The sequence below is a fragment of the Equus przewalskii genome, chromosome 32 (assembly GCF_037783145.1).
Source record: "Equus przewalskii isolate Varuska chromosome 32, EquPr2, whole genome shotgun sequence".
NCBI classification, from domain to species: domain Eukaryota; kingdom Metazoa; phylum Chordata; class Mammalia; order Perissodactyla; family Equidae; genus Equus; species Equus przewalskii.
This window is the reverse complement of record NC_091862.1, coordinates 16,787,695-16,813,018: the sequence shown is the minus strand read 5'-3', so window position 1 is coordinate 16,813,018 and position 25,324 is coordinate 16,787,695. Positions and strand designations below refer to the sequence as shown.

At 47.7% G+C, this 25,324-nt stretch overlaps 1 long non-coding RNA gene and 1 pseudogene across 1 annotated transcript; one reads left to right on the top strand and one right to left on the bottom strand.

Annotated features, from left to right (window-relative positions):
• Positions 1 to 364: 364 nt before the first annotated feature.
• LOC139080742 (uncharacterized) lies at positions 365 to 5,610 on the bottom strand. Its single transcript, XR_011535482.1, has 2 exons — positions 5,404 to 5,610; positions 365 to 1,628 (listed from the first exon to the last, which is right to left on the bottom strand). It is a non-coding gene; the product is annotated as an uncharacterized lncRNA (long non-coding RNA).
• Positions 5,611 to 10,197: 4,587 nt separating this feature from the next.
• Positions 10,198 to 22,278, top strand: LOC103542349 (retinoic acid early transcript 1E-like; annotated as a pseudogene).
• The last annotated feature ends 3,046 nt before the right edge of the window (positions 22,279 to 25,324 follow it).

Genomic DNA, 25,324 nt, shown 5'->3' with positions numbered 1-25,324 from the left:
TATTGGTAGTTCTAATATCTGTAGTTCCTGAGGGCCTAACCTACCGTCTTGGATGGGCTCATTTCACTTACTGTGGTTTGAGTCTTGACGTGTTCTGTAAGTTTAAACCATGAGCTTTTCTTGGGTGGGGCTTTATCTGCAGGAAATCTCTGCAGCCTGCTTGAGGGGGTGTTCTTCTGCAGGGGTACGGGGTTTGATTCTGCTAGACACTCAGGGATCTCCACTAACCAGGAACCATTTTAATTTAAGTTTGTTTATTTTGGAATCATTTTTATTTTAATTTTGTGGCTTGGAGATTCCTGGATCAGTTAGACGGAGTAAATTCTAAACCTATATCTAAGTAAAGATAGACTATAGTTATTAATTCTTAGGGAATAATTTTTTTATTGCTTGTTTTGTTTTTACACACAGACTCAAGGCCAAGACAGAGAAGTGTGCCCGCATCTCCTTTTATGTTGTCTCCCTGTGTCCCTGAGGACATTTTTTTCTGATCCATTTTTTCACTCTGTCTCAGCTTCACATGGTATCTCCCTTCCGACTCCTCACCTTGATGGAGCCCATAGCTTAATCTCTGGTTCCTGAAGGAGTAAAATCTATGAAGTATGGCCTTTGCATACTGAGGCCAACACCCCCACCTTGCTTCCCTGCTCTTCCTCCAGCCTCTGGAAAGCCAGCGTGTACCCTTGTCTTACCACTCCGCTTTTCAGCTCTCTCTTTAAGTCTGGCCCCTGTAAATTTCCCTCCCATGTAAACTCAGCTGTGTGGTTAACAATGGAGTTACATAATCCCCCACTTTGGAGACTGAAAGCCAAAACTCTGAACGTAAAATATCCTATCTCTCAGTTAAAGATGGATAAATTCATCTCGACTCCTAACCAGTTAAAACACAAAAGAAGAGTAGCTGTGAATGATTCTCATGTGTTCTTATCCACATTAAACTACAAGAGAATAAAACCTAATCTGACCTATGTCAGCTGAGTGGACTTTATGGTCGTAACGTACAGACAAACATTAGATTTTTCTCTCAACACTTCCACCTTCACTTTCCACCATCTAAGCAAGTAGCTTTCTGGGTTCTTTTCCTCAGGGGAGATTCATGGCAGAGAAGAAAATAGAAAAGACTCCTTTCTTTTTTCCAAAATCCTGAGCTCTGAAAGAAATGCCTAGACAGGGTGTCTTCAAGAAACATCATGAGCAGGTTTCCCCCCACTAGAGAGCCCGAGGTGACAGTGATAAATCAGTGGGGCAATCCTGGGCAGGTGTTCGTCCCATAAACAATAGCCGTGCACCACCACCTGAGCCTGTTTGTGGTACAGAGGACTCCGTCTCAGCTTTCTCCCCTCCTTCTCATTCTCCTCCTCCTCCTTCTTCTCCCTCTCCTTCTTTCCCAGGGCACATTCTTGACTGCTCATGCTATGGCCCAGTCCATTCTCTTTCCCACCAATGGCTACCGAACAAATGAGTAAACCTGGCTTTGTGAGAAAATGAGCATTGTTTGCAGTAACCTTTGACTCAGCCATGGAGGACCAGGGACTGGCTTCAAGTTTCCACGGGGACAAGCAGAGAGTCTCAATATTACCATCGTGAAGATGAATCTTTTTGGCTCAGAATGGAGACCAGGAAGCATCCTAATGAAAAAAAGAGAGGTAAGGGACATTTCAAATAACATCAGGTGAGAACGTTCTGCAAGCAGCAGTCAGACAGAAGGCAACCAGACTGCTTTGAGACAAGGATCACTTTTATGAAGAGATGAGAAATATTTTGACATTAATTAAAAGGGATGGCATTCTCTGACAGGAGCAATTTTTTTAAGCCTTCAATATTGTGGGAGAAAAAATAAGAGAAATTATTTGTAATACACACAAAAAAATCAGAAAATAAAATTATCTGATTAGTTAAATACAGGTGTAATGAAATGTTTTGGTGCTCGCCTGCTAATCAAGCAAAACATTTTCATGCAAAAATGTATTATGATGTAGCTTTTTATTTTATGTCTATACACCTTTATTCCCAGATGAATATTTCTTCCCTCTATTGACAAATTTCATCCTTTGTTGCAGAAATCAGAGGCTTAACTGTCATTCGTCATTGTTGCTGTTGTGCTTGGTGGGTTAGTTTGTTGGGAGTTTGAGGGACTTTAGCTAAAGTGCTTTGCAAAAGAAGATTTGACGTCCTTTGCTTCCTAGCAGAGCGTTTTCCTGGTTTCCTTGCGCTGCTCCTGCCGCATCACATGGTGTCTGCCAGCGAGTGCTGAACAGTCAGTTATGCAGGTTCTAGGCAGAAAAACGCACACCTTGTAAGGGGCTGTGTCAGCATCCCACGGGGGAACTCTGGTCACATGGAGTTTCTTTGCTCATTTGTACTCTGAAAGGTACAAGTCTCCTGACTTTACACGTTTTCCTGTGGTGCCACTCTGCTCGTTAAATCCAAAATGAATGGTTGCTCCTCAAAGGCAAAGTGTTACTATAAGTCACACCAACTAGATATATTCTAAAAATGCATTTTAGCTATTTAAAATTCTTCATTAAGCTTCTGTTAGAGCTTGGGGTCCTAAAAATATCAAGTAATCTCTGAGTAATTCAGCTGAGTTCCGTTTTAAAGGGCACTGATGTTCTGCACTGTGGCTATTTTTTAAAAGCCTTGAATTAATATAAATGTTTCCAATGACTGAAAGAGATTGGATAGTTTCTTAAAATATCTATCATATTTGTAATAAATCTAGGATTACGGGGGCTGATGTTATGAAATGTATAAAACATAAAAGTGATCGCTAGTGAAAGAGACTTAATCTAGTTCCAGCACTCACTTTGTCGAAAAGCTCAAGTGTTTCACTGAAAATATCATTAGTTTTTTGCCTCTGCAAACCTGAAGATGGTACTGCTTGGACACATAATTCTCTCTAGAATTTAGAGGCTGGTAGGATGAGTCCTGGCTGAAGCAGCATCACTCATCTGTTTTTACTCCCACAGCCTGGGAACACGCCTTGTAACGTGGCCAGAGGCCTCCACGTTTCTCTCACACTCCCACAGATAAGCGACTTCCAGCTACTTGTAGCCCCAAAGCAGGGGAGTGTTGTCTGTAAATTATACCTAAATAAATTTGATTTTTATAAGAGGTGGAGGGACAGGAGACCAGCAGTACCTGAACGAAAGAAATGCAATGAGCCTGTCACACCTATAAGTGCATCTGTTGATCGATTGGTTGAAAGAACTTTAAAACTTTCCCCCACGAGACCAGGACTGGCAGCACAGGATAGAGCAGAGTCAGCTGGACGGAGACGAGCGCAGTCTTCTGGCCCGTCCCCAAATCACCCCTGAGAGAAGGAGGCAGACCAACAGCAAATTTCCACAGTGATCCTGGTAGCAAGAGGACCAAGGAGAATTTCTTTCAAAGTGTTGAAGGAAAAGAGTTCCGGGCCTAGAATTTTATATCCAGTGAAATTCCTATTTAGGTAGGAGGGTGTCTGTATTAGTTTCTACTGCAGCCATAACACGTCGCCACACACCTAGCTGCTCGGATCAGCACGTATTCATTCTCTCCCAGGTCTGTAGGTCACAAGTCTGAGCTGGCGTGGTTAGTTCCGCTGCTCTGGGTCTCACCAGGCCAAAACGAGGGCGCCAACAAGCTGGGCTCTCAGCAGGAGGCCCTGGGACGAATCTGCTCCCAGCTCGTGCAGAGTGTTGATAGAATCCCCTTCCTTGGAGTCTGGGGACTGAAGGACCCCTCCCTTCCTTGCTGGCTGCCAGCCAGGGGCTCTCCTTAGCTCCTGGGGCCTCTTTCCAGGCCTAGCCTATGGCCCCCACATCTCAGGGCCGGGGACAGCACATCAGATCTCTCTGACTTCTCCCTCTGCCACATCCTTCTTGCCTCCAGTCACAGAAAGTTCTCCACTTTTAAATGCTCATGGGGTTACATTGGGCCTGCTCTGATAATCTAGGATAATCTCCCTATTTTAAGGTCAACCCATTAGTCACCTTAATTATAGCTGCAAAACCCCTTCACAGCAGTACCCAAATCAGTGTTTGATTGATTAACCAAGGGACAGAAAATGGGAAAAGTCTTTAGGATTCTACCATAGTGTATTAAAAATGTTTTTGAAGATATAAAGCATAAAGAATAATTTCCCAGGGTTGGTATCAAGATGGCAGTGTAGGCGGACACTGACTCACCTCCTCCCATGAACACAACTAAATTACAGCTATTCTGGGAACAATTACCCCTGAGAGAGAACAGAAAACTGGATAAAAAGAACCCCCACAACAAGAGGCAGTCCTGCCTGAGGTAGAAGAGGCAGAAATTCCTTTCTGGAGAGAAAAAAAGCCACCTTCACAAGTTGCGGAGATTCACAGGCAGCCAAGTTGTTTTCAATAAAGGATGGTATTTTCAGTCATTTTTCTTCTTATTTTTTTCATCTTCAGCAATGAATAAAAATTGTCATAAAGAAGTTCTTAAAATAGTGAGAGATTATTTCAGTACAAGGTGTGCAGAGTCTGCTGAAAAGACACACAAGCTAACAGAAATGTGATCGTCTGTATTTCTGTCTCGCATGTCATACAACCATGCAAATATGAATGTGCAATAAAGACATTTAAAAAGATAGAATCCTGTAATGTTTCTGCAGTGTGAATATATTTAAAAATCTTGTTAGCCTTGGGGCTGGCCCCGTGGCCGAGTGGTTAAGTTCGGGCTCTCTGCTGCAGGCGGCCCAGTGATTCGTTGGTTCGAATCCTGGGCGCGGACATGGCACTGCTCATCAAACCACGCTGAGGCAGCGTCCCACATGCCACAACTAGAAGGACCCACAACGAAGAATATACAACTATGTACTGGGGGGGCTTTGGGGAGAAAAAAGGAAAACAATAAAAAATAAAATCTTAAAAAAAAAAGTCTTGTTAGCCTTATTAAAAAAAACCCAAAAAATTACTGATTTAGTTAAATTGGAGGAGTAACACTGATTACTCGCACATGAAACCGCGTTAACATGACATCATAGTTCTTTACGTTCACTTGCTCAGCGTGAAGAGGATTTGCAAGAATACAGAGGGATCGTGCCACTTCATCTCAGAATAAGCTAAAATTGAACACTTAGGGCATTAGTTTCCGTAACATAGGTGTTAAAAACTTCCTAAGCAACTTATTTACAAGTGAATGCATTGGTACCTCTGGAGTCTGTACACACGGGTATAGAAATGCAGGGGTGATGACACAGATCTTCCTTTCTAGCAATAATCAGTGCAAATGTCAGGTGTCCTTATTTTATCTTTTTGACCAAATTCTTGATTTTAATTCTCTTCTTCCCTTTAAGATATTTCCTTAATGCTCTTCAAATATAACTTTTATTTTGAGCCAAGTGTCATTATAGAAAATGAGGATCTCTGGGGAGAACCGGCCTCCAGTCCTTACCTGGCATCCCAGGGTCGGTCGGACTCTCTGGTCCCCAGAAGGCGGAATGATTCCTCTTCTCCGTGTTTGAAGACGCAGGGGGCTGGTTTGGGGCAGTGACTTTCTGGGGCTTCTCCAACAAGGAGCCCCCCCTGGCATCTTTGCTCGGTCCTGTGGTTCTAGGCTGGGCAGTTGCTGTGCGGGTCCCCATCTTCCGGTCAAGGCTCACTGAAGCGTGGAAGAGCAGCTGTTAGTTGTTGGGTTTCTTTCCTGAACTTTAACCAAAACCACTAAATTTGTAGTAGACTTAAAAGTCGTGGATATTTGGGAAAAATAACCTATCCATGTAAGACGTGTTGGAGCCCCAGAAAAATTTCCTCTCTCTCGTTTTCAGATGGGTCATCTGTTCTCTCTTCTTCCAATAACTGACTTTCTAAATGTCACACATAAACTGACAAAGACAAAATTTAAACCTAAGCTTTGAGTCTTCATCTTTTCTCAAGCTAGAACTTCCCAGAATTTTTTGCAGCTTCTCTGCTTCGTTCCGGTGACTTTTCTGTACATGACATTATAAGACTGGTTTACAGCTCTGACTGAGCCAAACTCTAGTATGTCATAAATTGTCTAAAAAATTTATCAAAACAAAATGTTAACTCACGTCAGTTTTTAAAAGAGCATGTGCTATACAGCATTTTTAGGACTGGAAGAATCTTTTGGAAAATTGAAAGCGATTTTTGAAAAGTGTAAGCAATATCAAAAATTTGATATTTGTCACTCAAACTAGAGACTCATAGTAAATTCTCATTTAATTTAAGGCACAGCTGGTTCACATACAGTTATACATGAAACCGGGCAGAAAAAGAAGAACATTGAGTTTGCATTGTCTCATGAGATTACAGACATCCCCTCCATCCCCTGGCCTGAAAATGCGATGCAGCTGACACACAGTGTTGACAGAGAGCTTCTTCAGACCCATCAGGACACTGCTCCACTCCATCACAAGCCAGCGTGGCATCAGTGCAATAGCCATCATCCCAAAAGAAGTGGTAGCGTGAGCTCAAGTACCCTGTTTATAAACGAGTCTCAAGTCACAGGAGGGCAGGGAAGGTAAGACTTCCACTGGGCCAAGATTAGCAGAGACTAATGTGAGATGAAATGCCTTTGGGTGTGCATGAGAGGCAGACAACGAGGAAACACCTAACAGTTGGAGCTGGATGGAGCAATGGGTTCTGGAAAGGTTAGGGGGTCTCCTCTTGGCCCTCCTGACTTAGTTCTCAGGAATCACCCTGGGCTCTTCGTCTCAGGGCAGTTCTCAAGCCGACACGGCCTAAGAGGTGGGAACAGAGAAGCAGCAGCCCTGGGCTCCTCCAACCAGACCGTCTTCACGCTGTGTCCTGCAGTCTTGTTTCCTAAGTAACAATTTTTACTGAGATAAACTTTCCTCTATTAAACTCTATTGGTTGACTACCTTACATCCTTGGTGCTGTAAAGAATAAACAGAATCTTTAGGTACTAGCCGGTATGAATTAATTTTCTTCAAATAATAAAATGGCCTCCTTTTTGGAGCTCTTAGGAGGTTTTAATCGATGATGTAATTTATAGGAGCTACAAGGATTTTCTTGAAAGGCATTTCCCCTCACCTCCCACCACACTCCAGATTCAGCCAACTTTACAAGAGCTGGGTGACTGTCTGGCACCGGTAACGAAGATTAAAGGTATTAGGCTAGAAGTAGGTCATGAAGAGTTCCATAATTCTCCAGGGACAGAACGGACTGGACAATTCTCTCAGGATGTGGGAGAGTGGTAAACGATGATATTCTACTGAGACAAATGGCTGAGCATACTGTACACACCCAAGCCGAATCTTTGATACATATCCCGTTAGAAAGCTGCTAAATTAAAGGCTGGGAAAGGAGTCCACCTGGGTGCAGGGCAATTTGAAGCTATCTTGATCCAGGAGGAAGGAGAGGGTAAAGACACGGTGGTAGATTCCTGAGGAAGAAGAGGAAGCAAAGGGCCTCAGTTATGACTAAGAACTTGGGCCTAAAACAGAGCTTGCTCCAGTCACAGGGAAGGAGTCAGGAGGAGAAGTGGAGGGGACCTCTGTGTCCAAGCGGGACACAGCTACTGCCCACATTTCTTAAATTCAGGACGTGAAAATCCGAAATATCTCAAGGTTTTACTGATTCCTTGGTAGTTCTGGAGACTGATCCAGATTTGTAACTTATCCATCTATCTCTGGATTAGTGGTCTCCAAACGTTTTTGACCATGCATCTCGATCAATAATATATTAGAGAACATGCATCTCCAATGTGTAAATAATATGCATATACTACTGTACCAACATATTGTACATCTTATAAAATATACTGAAAATTTAGGAGATTAAAAATTGACAAAAATATAACTTCCGGTGTCTTCTTTTCTATCCTAAAAATGTCTTGACCATCTGTAGGGATCCTATTTGGAGACCACTGCTGTATATGATGTGCGAAGTGCTTGTTGGCTTGCTATTGGAATAGGCTATTCTTCCCAAAGCTTGAAAACATGCAGACATTACAGCCGAAACAGAACCAAGTTGTGCTCTCTGTTTATCCCTGAAGGTGCCACCCTTGGTTGCCGTTACAGCTGAGTCATTAACTGCAAGATCACTATTTATACTAGAGGAGAGGGAAACAGCTGTGGTTTTCAGTGTCTGTCTGTGGGGTTTCATTAATTGTAATTCGCAGCTGTTATTCCAGTTTAACCACTGGGTCATTCCAGATCACAGTTAGGATGACAGCCTTTGTCTATTTTCTCTGTAAAGTTACAAACCCAAGTGTCCCCTCATCAATAGTGATTCTATCCCTCTCTGCCACTTCAAATACATCATCATCTTGGAGAAAGGCTAGAAAGGACAATTGACAGTTTCCCTTGGAGCCTGGAAAATTGGCCTGAGGAAATAAACGAGGGCAGACAAGTGGCTGGTGAGGGGTCAGCCGTCTGCTTAGTCCACTGCAGGCCCTTCCTCCCTCTCAGGGACCTCGGCTGCATAAAAGCGATCCTTTTTTGATTTCTGTAGGGGATCATATACAATGTATATGTATCATTTTCAAAAACAAGAGGACCAAAGAAGGTGGTAATTAAGACAGAATTAAACTGCTTATCTTGCCATTTCAGGAATCAAAGGGAGAAATATTTTTGGACTGGGCCTTTCTCTTACTCTTCAAATCCTCTCAAAACGCACCATGGAGACAGTGGGCCACCTATAGAATTAGCCATGATTAGAAGCCTCTAAAGTAGAGAACAGAGGGAAAAAGGGAACTTATTCTTCCCTCTATGGCCCAACAAATTCTACTTCTGTGTCACTGTTTTAGAATATGTTTACCACCAGTTTTTCCTACTCTGCCCTCATTTCTTATTATGCCTCTAATACAATGTCATCAGAGCAGAATCATTTTTTATACTGCAATTTAAAAATGCTTTTAGATACAAGCAAGCTGCTTCATAGGAAGAAGAGTTAGAAGCGTGAAGAAGCAGCTTGTACAAGCAAAGGGCTGGGGCCCACTCGGCTCCTAACAGCGTGTGGACACATATAGAAACAGAAACAGAAGAAATACAGGAAGGAGCCCACCTTTCAGGCATTTCCCAGGGACTCCACTCCCTACGTCCCGTGTCAAAGCTATTCCTGGGCACTCCTGGCCTTTCTTACTAGGGCACTTTGAACAAGGAATCTTCGTCATCTTCTTACTTCCAGAAGCACCTACGTTCTAAGACTAGAAACTCAATGAATGTTTGATGGATGAATGCACAAAAGAGTGAGTAGAATGGCAAATCACAGGAAGGAAGATGGAGACAGAGTTAGAACAGAGAGGAGAAAGAGAATAAGACATGAGATCTCATTGTTCCCAGAGCAGGACAACATTCCCTGAGAACATGAGTCAACTGTCTTGGCACTCGACCATAACGCAGAATTTCTGCAGACCAAAGACCAGCACTGAGTCCCTCTGGTTTCTTCTCCTACTGCCCTGCCCTTCTTTCCAATCTAGGGAATTTTGTAAAAGTGTGTAAAAAAAAAAAAAAACAAGTATGTAAAAGCACAGACCACTGGACCAATGGACACTGTCCTCTGGGGAAAGCCAAACCGGATTCTCATTCTAAGTGGACACTGATTCCATGACCCCGTCATCAGAGAACACATACTGAACTTGCATGCCCTCAGACATGGCCACAACTATCGCACTACAACATGTGGACATTTTCAATCTGAAATTTCCATGTCCGTATAGTGAGATGAGTCCTACGGTCACATATCAAGAGCACAGACGTGAGCTCAGGGCCTCATCTGCAGTCTTCTCCGACTCCCTCAGCCAGACGACAATCCCTCCCTCCTCTGAACTCCAGGGCACTTCGTCTACACCCCCTTGTTGCCTCGCCACCTTCTCCTTGCTGCGATTGATAATAGGGGCCCGTCCAGTCCCCTCAGCCGGAGTCACGAGACCCGAGGACAATGTCCTCTGCGAACTCCTCCCAGGGCCTCACTCCGCGCTCCTCGCCGTGCGAAGGCCTCACAATTCCTCGTTCGTTTGTTTATAGACAAGGGAGCAAATCGCTTCTGACTGCAGTTCAGTTGCACTACTGGTCAGAGAGACCCCACAGATACTGTACGTCCCCAGGTGCTGAGAACGCACCGCAGAAGTCCCCTCTCCTGAGGGCTCCTTTGTGCTCTGCAAGGTGCTAAGGGCTTTATCTGCATTTTCCCCTTTCAGCCCCCAGGGGAACCCTATCAGGGCGTGATCCTCTTCACAGCTGAGGAAGCTGAGGCTCCCAGATGAAGTCCTTTTCCCACGTTCGCCCCGCTGGGGAATTGGCGGAAGGAGGTTTGAACGCAGCCCGTCTGATCCCAAGTCCGCGCGCACAGTCCCTGCAGAACTCACCTCCCGCCCGGCGGAGGGAGGCCGTCCGGTCCTTGTTCCAGAAGCGTTTCTCGGAAGGAGCCCAGGCACGGCTGACACACAAACCAGCCGCCGCTGTGGTCAGGAAAGGCAGGACGCTTCCTCACGAAAAGAATCGTGAGGACACTTTGGGACCCCTCTCCCTGGTCTGACAGGCGAATCTGGCGAGCGAGCTGCACAGGCTCAAAGCCAGTGCAGAAAACCACGCAGTTCGGTGAAGCAGCCGTGCAGCCTCCTCAGCCGTGTGAGAACGACCGTGCACCCCCACCCTCGTGACGGAAGCTGCCAGCTGCACAGACCCACAGACCTGAAAGACAGAGGACGCCCGGCTCTCACATTTCCCAGCTGCTTTTCTTTCTTTCTTTCTTTCTTTGAGGAAGATTAGCCCTGAGCTATCATCTGCTGCCAATCCTCCTCTTTTCGCTGAGGAAGACTGGCCCTGAGCTAACATCCATGCCCATCTCCCTCTACTTTATATGTGGGACGCCTGCCACAGCGTGGTTTGATAAGCAGTGCCTATGTAGGTCCACACCCGGAATGACAACTGGGGAACCCTGGGCCACCAAAGCGGAACCTGCAAACTTAACCGTGGCGCCACCTGGCTGGTCCTCAAGCTGCTTTTCTGAGAGATTGAGGGGAAAAGTGACAACCGTGGTCCTCACCTCCCTCCACATGTGGGGAACACCAACATTGCAAGGCTTGTTTGATTTATAACCAGAAAGTTCGTTTCCAAAAAGGTGAAGCACCGTCAGAAGAATGAATTGGATGCCTGGTGCCATGTACTTAAAATTTTTTTTTTTATTATTAATTTTAGCTGGACTTATGAGGAACTCCACCTAAGAATGACTGTGGTGACAGCTGTCAGCTGGTGCAACCAGGGTCTGCTGTGGGCATCGGCCTCCTGGGCAGGCTCCGTCCATGCCAACAGGGCTGAGCTGTTTTAGCTCCTCAGTTTCGGCTCCTCAGAGACTCAGCCTGCAGACTCTGACCAAGGACACAGTTACACTCTCTTCAGGCCTCTGCAGCCTACAAAGGGATGAACACCTCCTTGCAGGGACAAGGTTGGGAGTGGGGGTCCCAAAAGAACCAAGCGAGGGGGAATGTGTGCTCCTGTATGACAGAGAAGAGGGTGCAGAAACTGGGCGGAGAGAGGGTAGGGAAGAGGGCACGGACGGTTAGGAAGCGTGGGGGGTGTCAGTAAAGTGGGGGTGGACACACACGGGGCGGGATGCAGGTACTGCATATAAGGCAGGGCGGACAGGAAGGTCGCTCTGTGGGTCCTTTGCCTGCCCCACCCTCCAATCCCGGATCGCTAAAGTCCCCGGGGCTTGGCAGGAGGAAGGAACCTGTGCGTCACCCGCATCTCCCAGCAGAGAGAGAGTGCCCTCACCTTGCTCCGTCGGGCGGGGCCCGCTCCCGTCTCCCCAAGGCTGTTCCCGGCCCGGATCCTCCGAGGACCTCGGTGTTCCCAAGCGCGGGGGCATCGCCCGGCGGCCTCGGCACAGCCGCTGCGAGTCCCGCTCCCGCCGCCCCGCCGGTCAGGGCACCGCGCCGAGCTCCGGCTCAGAGAACTTCGCTTGTGGTTCAAGTCTGCAGACGCCGCGACATCTGCAAACAGCACCTGGTGAAAGGGAAGCAGCGAGTCCCTCGGTCCCCTCGCCGCAGCCGCGATCGCTCCTCGGAGCGTCCGCGTCCCCGACCCTCGTGCGGAGAACTGATCCGGCGGCCGGGGGACGGTCCTCGGCGCCCCCGCCCCATCCGGACCGGGACAGACGGGCAGCCGCCACCGCGGACAGGTCTCGTCCAGGACGGCGCCCCTCGCCCGCCGGCGTCAGACCCGGAGAAGGTGAGGAGGGGAGGAGCGGGGGGAGGAAGCCCCAGAGCCGGGCTCGTCCTCCCGAAGCCCCCGAGACCAGGCTGCGACCGGCGCGGGGGGCCACTTGCGAGCCAGTTGCCGGGCGGGGGAGGGGCTGCCGCTGGAGAAGGAGAGGACAGAAATCCCTAGACCTTCTGCTCTGACCTTGCTCGTCCGGTGCCCTCGGAGGAGTCTGGAGCCGGCAGGTGGACAGAGACCAGCAATGACGTCTGGGGTTTCTTGAGGCCTCGGCTCCAGCAGGATGGTTGGAATCCATGGTCACCCCGTCTTTATGACAGAGCAGGTGCTGTCTGTCCTCAGTGAGTTTGCTTAACATCCAGTGCACTTGGTGAGAGCGAATCTTAATCATTTGAGAGGAAAGAGTTTGAGAGGTTAGGAGCGGAGAGAGGAGGTGGGAGAGAACAGGGGAAGATGGAGGGGGAGAGGGAGGGGGGACAAAGAGGCAGGAGGAGAAGGGACAGGAAGTCACTTGGTGGAAGGTGGGCAGAGGAGCTCGCTTCGCCTCCAGCAGCCTTGCTCACAGCGGAAGAGGTTTTTGCAGTGGGTAGTGAAGGAAGAGAGGTTACTTAAAGTGAATTTTGATTTTTATGTCACATTTTTTCTTTTAAATAAGTAACTGCATTTTGATTACTTCCAAAATATTCCTTTGGTTTAATTGTTCTTCCCGTTGGTTTCCAATAGGTCTTCCTCAGTTTTCCTGGAGTGAAGAATTTGGGGGTGCATACTGGTGAAGGTTTATAAACACGCCCAACCACTTTTGCGAGTTACTCTCCTAAAATGTCGCTGCCATCTCACACTGCACGTCTTCTTTGGAAGATTCTGCTGCTGATAGAAGCCTGGAACATTCTGGGCCATGGTGAGTGTCCTGGGATCTCCAGACCTGGCTGGGAGGGGGAGAAGAGGAGGAAAGGGAGGGCTTCACCCAGGTTTCAGCAGGTGAGCGCCTGTCCATGTGCTCTCACCACGGGGAGGGTGTGGTTTAGCTGGAGTGGCTCCCGGCTGTTCCTCACACCCAGTTCTGGGGGTGGACCCCAGCCTCAGGCACCCCGCCTGGTACTGTGCTCACATGTGGCGGCTGTTCCTCTCCTGCCAGGTCCCACCTTCTGCTCCAGGAAGCCTTTCCTGAGTACCCAGGACCCATCAGGAATTTGGCATGTGTCCCATAGTGTCTTTTTTCCTTTCTGTTGAAAGTCCTGTCTGTTCAGCTAGATTTTAAGCCCTGGGAGAACACATACTGTCTTGTACATTTTGTACCTCAGAACTTGGTAGATGTTGCTTAAAATATTTGTTACATGAATCCTCCTGGTAACAGTACATACTCCCGAGGGGCTCATGGTATCATGTATGTCACATCTAAGTATTTTCTAAACCTGAGGCAGGTAAAGGTGAGAAAGGACTAAGGATGCAGGGGGCTGGGATGGGGACTCCTCCCCCTGCAGCCCGGCCCTTCAGAGCAAGTCCCAGGGCCACACCTGCATCTTTCTCTCACAGATGCTCACTCTCTTTGCCTCAACCTCACTGTCAAATCTCAGGCCAGACCTGGACAGCCCTGGTGTGAAGTCCAGGGCTCAGTGGATAGAAAGCCTTTCCTTCAGTATGACAGTGACAACAACACGTTCAGACCTGTGGGTCTCCTGGGGGAGAAGGTAAACGCCACCAATGCCTGGACAGACTTGACCCAAACGCTGGGAGAAGTGGGGCAAGAGCTCAGGATGGTCCTGCCTGTCATCAGACTGGAGAAGAACAGGACCAGGGGTAAGTATGGGAAGGGGGAGGGGAGATGGGGACAGTCAGCAGGAGAGGAAGGAGCAGAGCACACGCAGGGAAGGGGCTGGGCTAACAGAGCTGAACAGGGGTCCAGCCTCAGAGACGAGGTGACCTAATGGGCAAGAAAGGGCAGGTCACGGAGGAAAGAATACAGGCCCCTCAATGTGCAGAGACACATGACCTGCTGGGAGACATGGATGGGCCGGCTCTTGGGTTTGGATCCCAGGGCAGAACTAGTGCCACTCATCAAGCCATTGTAACCCCAGACTCTTGAGCGCTCCACTATCTCCCAGAAGGTCAAGTGTGTCTCTGCACATTGAGAGGCCTGCTACTAAAGAGGCATTGTCTCTGCCTCCTAAACCACTTTGACCTGTTTGGGTGGTTACCCTCTGGCTTGGAGTTATTTCACAATCACGGTTCCAGGAGTTACTAATGATTATTGTTCTATCTTTGCCACCTTTAAACTGCTAATGATTTGTATACCACGATGCTGTATGTCTGTCTCTACTGCTAGAGTGATGATTACTCAGCAACTTGAGATGATCGATGAATCTTGCAACTCTGGGCAAGCAAAGGACTTGATTTTTTTTCCAGACAAAGACTATGTCTAAGACTTAATTCCTGACTGCCTCCTTATTGCTCAGATGTGGTCAAGCCCTCTGACTGCATTACCCATACTGATGGCTGACTAGCTCTGTTTCTCCCCTATGTGGGACATGACATCCCAAGAATGAGCCTTCCTGACAATGAAGGAAATATCTATCTATCTGTCCATCTATCTATCTACCTATCTCTCAAATCTTTGAGCTATGATGCTTTCTGCCGAGAGATCTTGATCCAAAGGGCAAATGTGGACAGTGACAGCAAAGTGGAATAGCATATGTCAGGGCTTCTAAAATGGAGCTGGGAGGCCATTAAGGAAGTGAGGCTTATGTACGTACACCACGTCTCTGCCCAGATGGAATGTGACTTTTTGAACTGTACCTCACTGTAGATATATTGACTTTCTTATAAGAAAAGAAATGCTTAATCCACGGATAAGAACAATTTTCCTGAGAGATGGTCTTAGCAACCAATCTCATGGAGCCAAGGAGCAACAGTTGCAGCACCAATGACATGTCTTGCAAAACAGCCTGTGTTATTTTTCTCTTTTTGTCTTTGTAAACCTTTGCTTTCTTTATCTTCTCCAGAGCACATTTGGGGTTTCTGCCTAAATCTATGACTCCTGAATTGCAATTCTAATTGTCCAAATAAATGTCTGTTGTTTAAATTACAGTGACTTTTCCTTGGTTAACAAGATATAGAAGACCAGCATGATTTCATTGACATTTATAGGACATCCACTTAGCAGAAAACACATGCTTTTCAAATACACAGGAACATTTACCAAGATAAGTCATTTCTAGACTGTAAAATAAATCTCAACAAATATTAAGGATTGAGATCATGCAAAGTATGTTGTCTGAACACAATGGAAGTGTCCAGTGACAAAAATAATATAATTTAGTAATGAGTTTGAGGTCCTTTATTCAATGGATTGGGAGTACAGTGCCTCAAGCATGGAGCACTATTGCCAAGGGATTTGGGACAAGAGCAAGTTTATAGATGTCAGAAGAGGCAACTTGGAAACAGAGCATGATTGGCTAGGAGATGGGAATTCCTTACAGGCTTGCAGGTCCTTTTCCAGCCCAGGAAGTGGGAGGACAGAGAGGTCTGGGCAGCTGCTGCTGCCAGAAGCCAAATTGAGGCTCCCTTTCTCTCCCTCCATCCTCCATGGGGTGGGGGAAGGCAGTGCCCGCAGCCATGTTTGTACCTTATGATCTCTGCACCTCAGTAACTGGACCTGAGGAACAGAGGACCACGCTGGACTCATCAGAATCTCTATCCAAGGACTGAGTGTCTGGTCCCAGTTTCTGTGCACTGCTGGAGTTGACTTGAGGTAGACTCAGGCTCTGCACGTGGAGGGCAGAAAACCCCAGACTCAAGAGAAGCATGAATCGTGTGTGCAGAGAGAGGTGGAGATGCAAGACCACCTGGTCCCATGGGGGAAGCAGGAACGGGAGACCAGTGGCCCTCTGCCCTGCCTGGGAGACGTCTCACATGTGGAAGCACAGTGGCCCTTCTTCCTCAAGCCAATTTGAAGTGGGTTTCCCTTGTTTGCAACGCACAGAGATTAAACTAGAACAAACCTGGATCACTCAGCTGCAAGGAACAGAAATCCATGCAAAGAATTCCAAGTGGGAGGCCAAGGAGGTGCTCAGGGAAGCCAGCTGAGACGAGAAAGTCGTCAGGCAGCTCCTGTCTTCACTCTCTCCCTCTCTCAGGGCTGTGTGTACACTGTTCTCTCCTCCCCCCACCCCCCACAACTGCTCCATTTGTCCCCTCTGCAGAACAGCTTTTCTGCCCCATCGTCCCCTTACATGGAGCCCTGGAGCCCACCTGGCTCTCCGTCTTCTCACTGATTCCGTTTGTTTCTCAAGTCTATGTTTCATATTCCTGGGAGAGAGTATGTGATTGGCTCAGCTTGGGCCAGGTGTTCATAACTGGTTCCATCAGTACTGGACAGGGGCGGGGTCACCTGGGTCTGGGGCTGCCCCTTCCAGTGATGTGGGCAGAGGCGACCCTATGAAAGAAATGCGGACGGGGAGGAATCACGTGTAATGAGCGCTTGGCTGCGAGGTCGTAGAGATTCAGGCTCCAGCTGGTGGCACTCCTGCTCATCTTGGGGAGGCTCCTCCATTTCTGGGGACCTAGTTTTTTACCTGTGAAATTAAGAAGTAGGACTAGAAATAACAATCCTAAGTAGCCTTTATTGGGCATCTAGTATGTGACAGATGCCCCTCTAAGCGCTTCACCTGCATTAATTTACGTGATTTAATGCCTGTACAGCACTTAAGGTGGTCACCAGGGGGCCGTTTCCTTCAACATTCAGTAAATTGACCTGCAATGTGCAAATCTCAGTCTGCTCCACCTTCACCCTTAATGATCTCGTGAAACAGAAACATAGCCCCGTCCTCTCAGACCCCAGACCTGACATTTGCATCCTCACATAAAATTCTTCTGTCCACTGATAAGGGTTTGAAGGCTTTCAAAACAAGGATATTTTATCTTTGACAAAACTGGAAAGAGATATAATTAGAATTTGGAGATAAATGATTTATTTCCTTTATCACAAATCATAATCAGCCCAAATCTCCCTGCTAATACACCATGCAATAAAACCTGGGGTTTTATTAAAAGTATCATTGAAGACAATTAACTGTGTAGCTACTTAACGTGAACAATGTGAGCAGCTGCGACACACGCACTCACCAGTGGAACCATCACCACAATCGAGCTAATGAACACACCTATCACCCGCAGAAGTCTCCTTGTACTTCTTTGTAATCCTGCCCTCGCGCTCCACCCGATGCCCCTTGTGTTACAAAGCTTCTCCACTCTGGCTGTTGGGAACAGGAACTATTCCCTGGCCTCTGTAGCTCAGGAAATTTTTCCGCCTACTTCTTTCCTGTGGTTCTTTCTCTGGCCTTGGATGGTTTCCTCACACACGCGCCTTGACCTGTACTCAGGTGAAGACTCAAGGGGAAGCCTCAGCAGATCTCCGGGACTCTCTCTGCCTGTGTAGCTCTTGCCTCTGGTCCTCTGCCCTGTGAATGCCACCCATCTTGGCCTCCGGAATTCTCAGTTCTGTTTTCTCTACTCGGAGACACTGCCAGGCTCCCTGTGGCTCCCCTCCCTGCCCTGCAGTTGGGAAATCCTCTCAAGGCAGCTAGCCAGGGCCGTCAGAAGCCTCGCCTCTCCTGTCTCCCTTCTCTCAGCCCCTGCATTGCCTGACGTCCAAAAAGCTTTGTTTCATATATTTTCACCAGGATTTTTCATCTAGAGTTGGAGGACAAAGCCAATCCCCGTTACTCTATCACAGCTGCAGCAGAAGACACAGCCTTTTTCTTTAACGAAAAATGCTTTATGACAAGCTCATGGTGAAAAATTCAACTGATATAAAGTCTTGGAAAGTCAAAAAGCAAGCATTCCCCTTCACTACTCCTGTCTCACACCCTAGAAATGCCCACTGCTGATGGGAAACTCAGCATTAAGTCATTTCCACTCTTCTCAGGAAGACCCTTTTGTGAAGCTGCAGAGGTGGGGAATCTGGCGGTGCTGGAGGTTCAGAAATGAAGGCCCCTGAGGAATGCCGTCCTTGCTCCTCTCCCTCACTATCTCCCGCCCCGAGAGGTGAGCTAAGTCTTCTTCTCTACTGACTTCTCCTTCACCGTCCCAAAGGCAGGCCTCAGGGTCACCTGTCCATCTTAAAATCTTTATGAAGGCCACATGCTCAAGTATGTGAAAGTATTTGACAAACTTTGAAATCTTATACAATTGCGAGTTAATATTATATAATATATATTCTCATACGGCTGTATTTTTAATATTAATAATTATTTGAACAGTAAGTCTTTAGAAGGTTTGATGATATCTTTAGAAGTCATTTTAATCACAAGTGAAAGTTTCTGCTCATAACAAGCCTACCCAAGCTGTCTGAGTCTGAGGCAAAAAGGAATCCTGATGCTGCTTCCAGGGCATCTGAAGTGGCGGCAGCTGTGCGGTGACTCTCTCGCAGGTGGGAGATCCTCCAGCCCACAGTGGTGCAGCCCAGACACGGCCTTCAGGGCTGGGAAGTCATTTCTTATCAACCTCAAAGTATCTCAAATATACACCCTCAAAATCTCTTAATGTCTCCTTTTCATGGAATGGTGAAAAATATTGGACTACTTTTTTTCTTTTTTCCTCTTTCTCTATTTTGCTTTCTAGTTCTACTTCCTACTGTCTTCTGGACCTGAAAGCAATGGGTTCTTAAATGTCAGCTCTGGAAATGAAAAAAAGAAAATTATACCAGCGACTGCTATTTTCCTATGCAGTGATTTATTCTTGCCCTGTTAAAAACTATAGACATTTAACCATGCACAATTCACAATGTTCAAGGATTCAATCAAGAAATTTCTGCACATGGTGCAAAGCAAGAAAATATGATCCATAACCAGGAGAAAAATGAATCAACAGAAACTGACTCAGAAATAAACAGCACATGCATAAGATAGCCACCCTGCAAAAGAAAAAATTGAACCTCTTCCTTACACCAATAAGGGAGGACAAATAATTTTCCCTCTACGCTTCTGAGTTCTTGGCTGACACCCCTGTAATAAAAGAGAGATTCACGAGAGAAAAACAGAAGCTTACTCACACATGTACCTCATGTACACATGCGAGATATCCAAGGAAAAATGAGTAACTCCAGAGGTGGCTTAGAATTCAGGATGAAATACCATCTTAATAAGGAAGGACGGTGACAGAGGCTTCTTAGGGGAGAATGGATGATTTTTAGGAAAGACGAATGGGCCCTTAGAAGACTGGATGGGAGGTATCACAGTTTGTGACAAAGTCTGTCTGTAAGTAGTATATCTTGGGGTGAAATATTCTGCTACCCTCACACTATACATGAAAATTAATTCGAAATGAATCATATACATATGTATGTGATAAAACTATGGCAGTATTAGAAGAAAACATAGGAGTAAATCTTTGTGACCTTGTTTGCAAAATGTTCTTAAATACACCAATAGCACAAATGACAAAAGAAAAGATAGTTTAATTTGACTTCCTCAAAATTTAAAACATTTGGGCTTCAAAGGACACTATCAAGAAAGTGAAAAGATGACCTCCAGAATGGGAGAAAATATTTTGAATTCATATATCTGGTAAGAAACTGGCACCTAGAATATATAAAGAAATCTTATACTCACTAAATAATGATAAATAATGCAATTTGAAAGTGGGCCAAGGATTTGAACAGACATTTCTCCAAAGAAGTATTCCAATGGCCAATAAGCACATGCAAAGATGCTCAATATCATTAGCTATCAAGGAAACGCAAATCAAAACCACAAAGAGATACCACTTCACATCCACTAGGATGGCTATCATCCAAAAGATAGACAGCAACAAGTGTTAGGGACAATGTGGAGAAAACTGAACCCTCCTGTATGGCTGGGGCAGGGTGTAAGGAGATGGAAAGTCAGCATGGGTGACAGTGAGAAGTGAGGGCGTACATGTGTGCTGGAGGAACACTTGTGTATCTGTAACCATGGAGGTTCAAGAGTGAAATGTGGGGACCATTATAGCTGAGGAGCAGGTCAGGAACGTTGCTAGAGAGGCCTAGGCAGTGGCTACTCCCTCTGATTTGTGTGGGCCTTGATCTCAGAGGTGTGGATTGCTAGGTGGTGTCACAGAGTTTGCACAGTTTGAAACTGTTAGGCAAGCCCACCCACACCAACGGGCTGAGCTGGGTTGAGCTCCTCAGAGAGTTTGCCCAGACTAAGCAATTATATTCCAGTGGACACTGAACCCAGGCTTGTTTGTGTCACTCCATAAAACATATAGTGAATCCTCAAAGGAATGTATTAGGTGTGGCCTTTGAGAAGTAATTAGATCATGAGAGTGGACTCTGTGACGGGATTTAAGTAGACACAGGAGTGCTTGCTGTCACTCACTGCTCTCTGCCATGTGAGGACACAGGGAGAAGATGCCTGTCTGCAAACCAGGAAGAGAGTCCCCTCTACACACAGGATCTGCTTGTGCCTTCATCCTGGACTCCCCAGGCTCCAGAATTGTGAGAAACAAATGTTTATTGTCTAAGCCACCCGGTATATGGTACTCTGTCATAGCAGCCCGAGCTGACCAAGATAGATGGATAGAATGAATGGGACAGCTGTAAACGTGAGGGAGGGAGATGGGGCCAAAAATATTAAGTCTTAAGAGGAAACCTGGAGCAAAGGTGACAGGAGGAATTTCAAAGTGTCACCAAAGCTTTGTTCTTAGATTAATGTTCACAGCTCAAAAGTCAGAACCCCAAGACTTTTTCTAATGACAAATGACTTGGCTTTTCTTGAGGTCTTGGCTCCGACAGAACTGTTGGACTCTGTCATGAAACTCATCTGTGACGACAGACAGGTGCTTCTGTGTTCAGCTGGTTTGATTAACTTGAGTGAAATTGGTGAGAGTGAATCTCAGTCATTTAAGGGGAAAGAGTTCAAATGAGTTAGGGGTGGGAGAGGGGAGAAACTATGGGAAGATGGAGGGGGCATGGGAAAGGAGGGCAAAAGAAGCAGCGAGGAGATGGGGGGAGGAAGTTGGTGGGAGGTGGAGGGCAGAAAGGAGCTCACATCACCTCCAGCAACCTTGCTCACACCAGGAGGGATTTGAGGAGAGGGGAGAGGGGTTATTCAAAATGAATTTTGTTTTTTCATGAGTAATCATATTTTGAATACTTACAAATCTCTCTCCTGGCACCACTTTCTTCAGCTGGACTTCAAGAGGTCTCTCAGTCATCTGGGAGGGATGACTTGGACAGTTCCCACACACAGCTGTGTGTTGCCAGCAACTTTCCGCAAAGTGCTGAGCGGGAATATCGCCAGTGTCTTGTAATGCAGTTTTACTCTTGCCACTACTGCTGCTGGTAGAAGCCTGGAAGACACCAGCCATGAGTGTCCTGGAATGGAGAGAACTGGCTGGGGGGGGGGGGTAGGGGGGCGTGTGTGTCTTCACGCAGATTTTAGGCAGGTGAGCACCTATCCATGTGCTGTCACCACGGCAAGCGTGTGGTTTAGCTGGACTGGCTCCCAGGTGTTCCTCACACCCAGTTCTGGGGGAGGTTCCCAGCCTCAGGCACCCCACCTGGCACTGTGCTCACATGTGGCAGCTCTCCCTTTCCTGTCTTTTCTCCTGGAGACAAGAATAGAGGTCCCTCAATGTGCAGAGACACACTTGACCTGCTGGAAGATGGTGGAGCTCCCAAGAGCCCAGGATGACGTCTTCGTCGGTGGGGTGGGGGGGGGGGTGGTCTGCAGGTCTTCCCACCCTTCAGGTCAAGCTGTCTTGTCAGCGTGAAGCAGGACGATACACTGGTGCGTCCTGGCAGTTCAGCTTCAATGGACAGACAGCCGTCTTTGACACGATGAGCATGAACTGGACAGTCATTGGATCCCGGAGTCAGAGGGATCCAGGAGGAGTGGGAGAACAGCCAGGACCTGGCAGAGCATTTCAGGAAGATCTCAGCAGGAGACTGCAGTCACTGGCTGAGGGAATTCTTAGAACACTGGGAGAAAGTGCTGGAGCCCACAGGTAACTGAGGGGGCACAGACCGCTCTCTGGGCGGCACCTGCCAGCACAGAACTGCTCCCTGGGCCACACCCCCCTCAGCTGCCCTCCCCCCCGGGAGGAGCCTGGGGAAAATGCCAGAGCCCACATGTAAGAGGGGGCAGAGGATGGGATAGCTCTCTGTAAGTTCTACTGCCTTTACTGTGTGGATGTGAGTCTGTGTGTATATTTGAATATTTGATGGATGGATTGATTCATTTCTGGTTGACTTCCTCTCTGGAGAGTCATTGACTGCTATAGAATGTCCCACTATCCTCCTTTCCCACCCTCTCTCCCTCAATGCAGAAGCCCCCTTCCGCATTGACCAATGGTCCAGTGGCCCTGGACTGCTAGATGGTACCCAAATCTCTATGCATCCTTGTGCTTCCAGGCCTTGTCTTCCTCTGTTTTAGTTATCCTGTAACCAACCTAAATGTCCCTTCTTATGAAGCCTTTAGCCCTTTCCCAGACAGAACTAAGCATCCCCAATTCTGTCATCTTCAAAAAAGTCTACCCATAGTGAACATGTCACCCCGTATGGTGATCAGATGGACATCTGCCGTCTCCTTCAGCACAAACATGAGCTCCATGAGGACAGGGCACAACCCCTGTTCATCTTTATCCCCCAGGACCTGATAGAGTGGCTGTCACCTGAGTCAGCATATATGTGGGGGCACACGTGCTACCTGGGAACATAGGTGTGTTCTTAGGTTTGACAAGGCTTTTGCTTTTATCTTGTTTTAGTACAATCAGTAAAGTTCTCAGATAACTGCCAGGCTTCATCCATCCAGTTAATTACGTGGATCATCCCTTCCATCTTCATCTGCTCAGTCCTAATTGGCATCATCATCACAAAGCATAGGAGGAGATCAGGTACCAGGAAGGTGAGGAGCAGGCTGGCCTCTGGCTCTCGGGGAGGACATAGTCTAATGAGGACTTGGGAGAGGTGAGCCATGATCTCACCCCAGCCCTTGTCCACTTCTTCGTCTCTACATAGAAATGATGTATTTAATCTTAAGCCCCCACCCTCCACAGGAGCCGCATGAAATCAGGTATGTGAAAGTGTCATACAAACTTTGAAATTATATATAATCGTTAGTTAACATTCATACTTGTTTATTTTTCATATAAATCATTATTCTAATAACCAGTATTTAGAAGGTTTGATGCTATCTTTAGAAGTCATTTTAATCACAAGTGAAAGTTTCTGCTCATAACAAGCCTACCCAAGCTGTCTGAGTCTAAGGCAAAAAGGAATCCTTATGCTGCTTCCAGGGCATCTGAAGTGGCCGCAGCTGTGCGGTGACTCTCTCACAGGTGGGAGATCCTCCAGCCCACAGTGGTGCAGCCCAGACACGGCCTTCAGGGCTAGGAAGTGTCAAAGTCACTCAAATAAGCACCCTCAAAAACTCTGCAATTTCTCCTTTTCGGGGAATAGCAAGAAATACTGGGTTAACTTTTACTCTTTTTTTCTGTTTTCACCTTCTAGTTCCACCTTCTATCTGTTCCGGACCTGAAGGAAATGAGTTCCTAAACGTCAGCTCTGGAAATAAAAAACATGGCAGCACAGACTGCTATCTTCCTATGCTGTTATTTATTCTACTGCGACTAAAAAAATATAGACTGTTAACAATACGCAATTCACAACTTTCAAGCATCTCATCAAAACATTTCTGGACATGCCAAAGAGCAAGGAAATGTGATCCATAATCAGGAGAAAAATGAATCAATAGAAACTGACAGAAATAAACAAGACACAGAAGCTGCTCACGGGCAGGTGGAGCTCTCAGGTGTAGCCTCCACTGGTCGGACGTTTTATATACCTTACGATGTCATTTAAAACACTGCTCCTCTAGCTCCACACGCTCTGAGCTGAGGGCCTCTGCACGGGCTACAGAGATAGCTCACCAGGTCCACGTAATTGGCCGTGCTCAGATTTCTCGTTATGTTTGTGGAAGCTGGGTGAATGTGACTCCCAATTTTTGTATTTTTCAATAGCACTGCCCGCCTTGTGTTACCCAAGTCCAACATCTCGGGAACCCAGTGTGGAAATAACTAGGGACGTTGGAGGTGAAGGACTGGAGACAGCGTCTGGTGGTTCCCCAGTAGAGCGTGTCCCTTCCCTGGAGCAGGGCCCGAGGTCACAAGGATTGGTGGAAGACCCCCTTCCCCCAAGTGCCCGTGCCCCTTTGAGCTGACACCCGAGCAGGTCTGGCTAGTAATAAAGCCCAGTGGGCCTAGACAGAAACGCTGCCCTAACCCGGAGACCGCGGGCGCAGGCGGCTCTCTGGGCTGCACCCGCCGGCACAGAACCGCTCTCTGGGCCACACCCCCCTCGGCTGCCCTCCCCGCCTGGGAGGAGCCTGCGGAAGGGGGTGCGGTGGGCGGGGTCAACCCTAGCAAAGGGGCGGAGGGGCGGGGGAGGGGGCGGCCTGGGCGGGGCTCCGTGCATCCCCGCCCCCTCGGCGCCGCTGTTCCGCCCCGCTGGTGCTGATCTGCGCTCAGGCCGCCTGTCGCCGCCGAGCGCGCCCCGGGGCCGGACAGAGAGGCGCGGGCGCGCCCGGAAGCCTCGGGAAAGCCCGAGGAGCGGCGCCCGGCCGGGCCGGCTATGCCTCCCGCTGCAGCGCGGACGCCGCGCTGTGCTGCTACCTCTTCAACTGCACCGCGGCTACAGCAGCTACAGCCTCCACCTCCGCCTCGGCCGGGTAAGCGCGCCGCTGAGGCGGGCTGGGTCGGGCCCGCGCTGGGGGACGGGGCCAGACGCTTGGTCCTGCCGTCCTTGCACCTGTCGGATGGCTGCATCCGGGAGACGCGCCTAGGCAGGAGCGCGGGGCCCTTCTCAGCCAAGCTAGGAATAGAACACCCTCCCTCCCAGCTATCGTAGCTGCGGGCGTCCAGAAGAGTGGCTTTGATTTCCCAGTCCAGGCATGGTTTCTGAAAGATCCCAGCAGATCGGGCAGAGGCAGGCACGGAGGGCTGCTTCTGGAATTTTTCTGGGCTTGGGGATAGCGGCTGATCTGAGAGGATTCTCGGAAATTCGATTTAAAAGAGAAAACTCTGAGACAAAAAACCCCAAAATATGTATTTTGATTTCCAATTTTTATAAGGCGTGGTTTATGTCAAGTAATTACAAGAGAAAATCTAGTTAGATGTCACATGCTGATAACACACCCG